The sequence below is a fragment of the Emys orbicularis genome, chromosome 12 (genome assembly GCF_028017835.1).
Source record: "Emys orbicularis isolate rEmyOrb1 chromosome 12, rEmyOrb1.hap1, whole genome shotgun sequence".
NCBI lineage: Eukaryota > Metazoa > Chordata > Testudines > Emydidae > Emys > Emys orbicularis.
The window spans coordinates 40,680,256-40,687,355 of record NC_088694.1 but is presented as its reverse complement, the minus strand read 5'-3'; the positions used below and the strand labels follow the sequence as shown (position 1 = coordinate 40,687,355).

The following is a 7,100-nucleotide window of genomic DNA, read 5'->3' as shown; positions in this document are numbered from 1 at the left end:
ATATGTTTGGGGACGGCGGTTCCAACTACAAACAGACCATGCTGCGCTACAGTGGCTTCATACCGCCAAGGGAAATAACAAAAAACTTCTTCGGTGGAGTTTAGCTCTCCAAAATTTTAATTTTGAAATACAACACATTTCGGAAGCTTCTAACAAAGTGGCTGATGCACTCTCCCGGGAAAGTTTCCCAAAGTTAACTGGTTAACAATTGTTCTTAAAATAAAACATATTGTTAGTTTTTATATAATCAGTAGTATGTCTAAAGGTACATGTGTTTTATTAACTCTGTTTTCTCCTAAAGCTCCAGGAAGAAATCACAGCCAGTGTGGAACCGAACGTCCAACACTATCTGTGATTTGGGGGGCGTGTCATAACAATAAAGGGAAGGGTGACAGCCATACTGTGTACAGTACTAAAGTCCCTCCTGGTCAGAGACTCTAAAATCCTTTTACCTGTAAAGGGTTAAGAAGCTCGGGTAACCTGGCTGACACCTGATCCAGAGGACCAATAAGGGGACAAGATACTTTCAAATCTTGGGCGGGGAAAGGCTTTTGTGTGTGTCCTTTGTTTAAGGGGTTGTTCGCTCTTGGGACTGAGAGGGACCAGACATCAATCCAGGTTCTCCCCATCTTTCTAAACAAGTCTCTCTTATTTCAAAATTGTAAGTAAAAGCCAGGCAAGGCGTCTTAGATTTACTTTGTTTTCTCAACTTGTAAATGTACCTTTTACCAGAGTGCTTATCTTGTTTGCTATACTTTGAACCTAAGACAGAGGGGATTCCTCTGAGCTCTTTAAGTTTGATTACCCTGTAAAGTTATTTTCCATACTGATTTTGCAGAAATAATTTTTACCTTTTGCTTTAATTAAAAGCCTTCTTTTTAAGAACCTGATTGATTTCTCCTTGTTTTAAGATCCAAAGGGGGTTTGGATCTGTATTCACCAGGAGTTGGTGAAAGGAAGGAGGGGGGAAGGGTCAATCTCTCCTTGTTTAAGATCCAAGCAGTTTGGATCTGTATTCACCAGGAAATTGGTGAAAGGTTTCTCAAGGCTTCCCAGGGAGGGAATCCATCGAGAATGGTGGCAGCGGGACCAGAGCTAAGCTTGTAGATAAGCTTAGCAGTTTTCATGCAGGCCCCTACATTTGTACCCTAAAGTTCAAAGTAGGGATACAGCCTTAACAGAGGGTTTAATGCACTTGCACGCAAGGGTGAGCTGCTAGCTGCCACCCTCTCATCCGGATCTTATTTGCACCCATGATGCTGCAGGGAAGAAGGAAGAAGAATCACCAGCACTAAGCAGAGTTACCATCTACCTGTCGCCAGAGACCCACTTCTCACCCTGCCGCATCACCTGGTCGGTCCCAGACCCAATCCGCACCATGAGGTCAGGAGGCTCCAGACAAGCTGCAAGAAATGGTAGAGACCTTTTGAGTCCTCCATACCCTTTACCTGGGACCTGTCTTGGGGAGGGAGTAAACCCTTTTGGTCACAGTCAGTATAGTTATAGTGTCACCTTTACCTATTTACCTTACTTACCTGTGTTGGGAGTCCTTTATAGCATACCCAGCTTACTTACCTTGTTGAGCTGCTGTTAGTCTAATAAACGTGCCTGAGTTTTACTCCTGCATTCCCTTGTTGGTTTTTATTTCGGGCAATCTTAAACCCCGATGATAGATGCGGGTAGGGAGACAAATCCCTCGACTGGTCTCCGGCCATCCTAAAACCAGTCTACAAGGCTTAGTCTGTAGTTCCCCGGGTTCTCCTTCTTCACTTTTTTAAAGATGGGCACTATATTTGCTTTTTCCCAATCATCTGGGACCTCCCCCGATCACCATGAGTTTTCAAAGATAATGGCCAATGGCTCTGCAATCACATCAGCCAACTCCCTCAGCACCCTCGGATGCATTAGATCCATCCCCATGGACTTGTGCATGTCCAGCTTTTCTAAATAGTTCTTAACCTGTTCTTTCACCACTGAGGGCTGCTCACCTCCTTCCCATACTGTGTTGCCCAAGACAGCAGTGTGGGAGCTGACCTTATCTGTGAAGACCAAGGCAAAAAAAGCATTGAATACTTCAGCTTTTTCCACATCATCTGTCACTAGGTTGCCTCCCCCATTCAGTAAGAATCCCACACTTTTCCTGACCTTCTTTTTATTCCTAACATACCTGTAGAAACCCTTCTTGTTACCCTTCACATCCCTTGCTAGCTGAAACTCCAGTTGTGTTTTGGCCTTCCTGATTACACCCCTGCATGCTCGAGCAATATTTTTATACTCCTCCCTAGTCATCTGCCCAAGTTTCCACTTCTTGTAAGCTTCCTTTTTGTGTTTAAGCTCACCAAAGAGTTCACTGTTAAGCCAAGCTGGTCGCCTGCCATATTGCTATTCTTTCTGCACATCAGGATGGTTTGTTCCTGTGCCCTCAATAAGGCTTCTTTAAAATACAGCCAGCTTTCCTGGACTCCTTTCCCCCTCATATTAGCCTCCCAGGGGATCCTGCCCATCAGTTCCCTAAGGGAGTCAAAGTCTGCTTTTCTGAAGTCCAGGGTCTGTATTTGCTACTCTCCTTTCTTCCTTTTTTGAGGATCCTGAACTCAACCATGTCATGGTCACTGCTGCCCAGGTTGCCACCCACTTCTACTTCCCCTACCAGTCAGCAGGTTTTGCCGTTGTTGTTCTGGCAGGGTCTGGTTTGAGTTGGTTTGTCCTGGTTATAGTAAGCTCAGAGTTTCAGCATTCAGGGGCACCATCTTTTCTCCCCAGTGCCTTTCTGTTTCCTGGATTTCCATCCCACAATCATTACGGTGTGCAGAGGGTCCCTCCACAGTTAGGGTTGCACATCAAACCTGGTTTTGCCCCTTCCTAAAATCCACTCTCAGAAGAGCTGTATTTTGTTACTGCTACATAATTAACATCAGGAATTCTCATCTGAAACAGAAAAGTCATTGCCAGTCCCTCAGCATGTCATCCTCATCACTGTCATTACATGAACTACAGAAGGATTGACGCCACTTCAAAATTTATAACATAAACTGATCACTTGTGAGAGGTTGCAAATAATTATTCCCTTTCCTATAGCACACTAAAATGCTGAATGTGCCACGATGTATTATTAGATTAATTTCCATGAATTCTAACAGAAGATCAGTATCCTAAGGATACTAGATTCAATTAAAAATCTCAGTCCAAGATTTTAGTTCATGTATTTATTTATTTGGATTCCAACTAAGACATGACAAGATTCTGGCCATGGCCAGAAGTGGAATGCTGCATTTAAGCATCCTTGTTAAGGTCTGGTATGTCAATAAATGAGCTATGATAGTAGATAAAGAAGTGCGCTGATCTGTCCTATCAGTACGTGGGCTACCAGAGAAATAGGCTGTTCTTAGCATAGTCAGTACTTTGGTGTGACAGAGGGTGGTCTACCTGGATACTAACCTGTTCTCTGACTGAGACTCCAGACACTTTGTCTGAAGTCTACATTTAGCCTTAAAATTTCATCTGGTAACCAGGAGAGGGAGAGGAGTTTTTGAATATTTATGGAATGAATTTGCAATACTTGATTAACTTTTAGTTCTATGTTCTTACAGTTTGATTGCACCGTTTATTTTAGTGTTCCTAGACTCAACCAATGGCAGACACAGACTGGGGAAACCAAAAGGCCATCATGGAATTCATCCTCCTGGGATTCGGGGATATCCCTGACCTGGAAATTCTTATCTTCCTGATGTTCCTAGTGATCCACATGGTAACTGTGGCTGGGAACAGACTCATCATTTGCTAGTTGTGACAGATCAGCACCTGCACACCCCCATTTATTTCTTCCTGGGGAACTTGTCCTGCTTGGAAATCTGCTACACCTCCGCCATCCTGCCCAGGATGCTGGCCAGTCTCCTGACTTGGGACAAAACCATCTCAGTCAATGACTGGATCACACAACTGTATTTCTTTGCAATTCCAGCAGCTACAGAATGCTATCTGCTCACAGTCATGTCTTCTGATTGGTATTTAGTGATATGTAAACCCCTGCACTATTCAGCTCTTATGAATACCAGGTTTTGCCTCCAGTTGGCTGCTGTCACATGGTTAAATGGCTTTTTGGCTATTACCATCTTTATTTTATTCATGTCGCAGTTCATATTCTGTGGCCCGAATGAAATTGACCATTTCTTTTGTGATCCCATCCCACTGATAAAACTGTCCTGTGGGGACACAGGCCTGATCATACTGTTGGATTTCATATTAGCCTGTGTATTCACCCTGCCTCACTGCCATCCTGAGAATCTCTTCCACCACCGGGAGGCAAAAGGCATTTTCCACCTGCTCCTCCCACCTCATTGTGGTAACAATTTTCTATGGAACAATAATGATTGTGTACATGCTACTGACACTTGATACACTGAGAGCCCTAAAGAAAGTGCTCTCACTTTGCTACACAGTCCTGACTCCCATGGTAAACCCCCTCATCTACAGCCTGAGAAACAGAGAGGTCAGGGAAGCCTTGCGCAAAGCAGTCAGTAAATGCGGCTTTCACAAAAAAATTGCAGGGAATCCTAGATAATAACTGAGGCTGAGGTTTTCAAACCTGCCTGGGTGATTTAGACAAAGAGCCCCCATTGAAATTAAGTTAAAAACTCCCATTGAGTATCTTGTCTTTTCACTGATGTGACAAACAAATGGAGATGATCTGCATGGAGTTACTGAGGCAGAGTGTTTATGGTCCCACATTGTGTCCATGTAACACAACAAATAGGAACATGAGATTGTGGACAGTTCTATCAATGTCTCATGTCCAGCACTGATACATATAGGATGACTGTATTTCTCTCTGGTTTGTCTACATATTCATCCTGGGTGAGGATTGTGTATAGGATCTGAAAATGCTGAGAAATGTCATGTTGTGTAAGGCACAAACTCCACTAAATAGCAAAGCAAATCCCTGTGTACATCCTCTGTTGCTCATTGTTTCTGTTAGACAATAAAATCTGACAATCCAATTCCAACAGCCTAGTACAAACAAAGACCAGTGGGTGACAGTATCATAAGGTTTGTTATTTCAGATAGTTTCTTATGCTCCCAAGGACACAATGGAGAATCCAGCTGGAGCTCAGGTCAGTGTTGGCCATCTAAGTGGAAGGCGGCCATAATCATGTTCCTATTAATAAATGGAGATATCCTATCTCCTAGAACTGGAATGGACCTTGAAAGGTCATTAATTCCAGCCCCCTGCCTTCACTAGCAGGACCAAGTACTGATATTGCCCCAGATCCCTAAGTGGCTCCCTCAAGGATTGAGCTCACAATCCCAGGTTTAGCAGGCCAATGCGCAAACCACTGAGCTATCCCTCCCCAATGCAGTTTTTAACTAGGCCCTGGTCAGAGTTGAGACAAAATTTTCACCAACTTTTTATCTCCATAAAAAGCTATTTTTGAATTAAAAAAAGTAAACCTTTGGGGAATGAAAATACAAACTCCTGGTGCAGCATGTGGGGACGTCAGCCTGGGAAATCTGTGACCCCTGAAACGGTGCCTCATGCCAATACCACCATGCCCCCACCCTGCAAACCAGCCACTTCCGTTGCACTCCCACAGGCTGGATGCAAGCAGCCGGACCCCAGCGGTGACCTCTGGGCACTTCACCAGGAACAGCTTCATAGCTCGTACCTGCACTGCGCCCAGCTGTGACCAGCTCTGGCAAAGCACCAGCATGAAGCTCACTAGGCCAGGGGTCGGCAACATTCGGCATGCAGCTCGCCTGGGTAAGCACCCTAGTGGGCCAGGCCAGTTTATTTACCTGCTGACGTGGCAGGTTCGGCCAATCGCGGCCCCCACTGGCCGCAGTTCACCGTCCCGGGCCAATGGGGGTGGCGGGAAGCCGTGGCCAGCACATCCCTCGGCCCGCGCCGCTTCCCGCTGCCCCCATTGGACCGGGACGGCGAACCGTGGCGAGTGGGGGCCATGATCGGCCGAACCTGCCGCGTCAGCAGGTAAATAAACTGGCCCGGCCCGCTAGGGTGCTTACCCTGGCGAGCCGCGTGCCGAACGTTGCCGACCCCTGCACTAGACTCATGGGTAAAGGGAGATTGGGAAACCATAAAGAAGCAGACTCAGAGCCCAGATCAATGGGGACAGTCCTGACCCAGCTGGGGGTTTGCCATGGCACTAGGGGATGCACACACATAAAACTGAGGCAGTTCCTACGGCCAGGCCAGTCAAACAGTCACCAGGAAGGGACTCAGCACATGGCACTGCAGGAGAGAAGCTGTTCTGCTGCTTCCAGCTGCACAGAGCAGTTCAAAGGCAGGGAATGTCCCCAAAACTGACTGCAACAAGCACAAGGCCCGAGAAGTTTAGATCTCAGGGTACGGTGTCCAGCCAGCCCCAGGTGCCTCAGACAGCTCTGCTCCACACGGGGCCCTCCCCTCAGGGAATGAGGCAACCTATGATGAGAGGAGGTGGCTACCAGCCACCAATAGGCAGAACTCCTGTGATGCTAAACACAGCAGTGCTGGGTCAGTCACTGGGAGCATATCAGGGCTTGGCTGGACCCAGGGTAGCTGTCCATCAGTGAGAATTGTAGGGCCTCAACTCTGCAGAAGAGATTTCCCCAGGGGTCTAGTGGAGTTAGGTACCCAAATCCCTTTGAAACAGGAGCTCAATGCTGAAATCCCCTAGAAATCTCTGAGAATCTCAGTTTGGATAGTCACTGGACTTCTGTCACTGTAGGTCCAGTCTATGCATTTCTATTGGAAACGGACCTCACATTAACCGCAATGTACTGGACTGATGGGAAACCCCTGTTGTAGTATCTGCTGTTGCAGTCATGCTGTTGTGTGGTGTTGTTCCCAGTGGCTCTAATTTGGCACAGTGCACACCTATAAGTAGGTAAGAAATGAAGAAAGATGTGATTATGCTGTCTAGGGTCACTAGAGGGCAGAGGAATAGGACAGGTGTGGGGGCGCTGTGCAAAGGCCGATGGATAGCAGCTTAAATGGAAGGGCAAGAAAGGAGGAGTCATGCTACGAAATGACTAAGAGAGCGAAGTGAAAAGAGGTGAATCTGTAAGTGGTGAGGAAAGGGCACTGAAGAGATAAGGGCCTC

The 7,100-nt window shown here is 46.4% G+C and overlaps 1 pseudogene; it reads left to right on the top strand.

Moving 5' to 3' along the window:
• Positions 1-3,631: 3,631 nt before the first annotated feature.
• LOC135886628 (olfactory receptor 6N1-like) lies at positions 3,632-4,561 on the top strand (annotated as a pseudogene).
• The last annotated feature ends 2,539 nt before the right edge of the window (positions 4,562-7,100 follow it).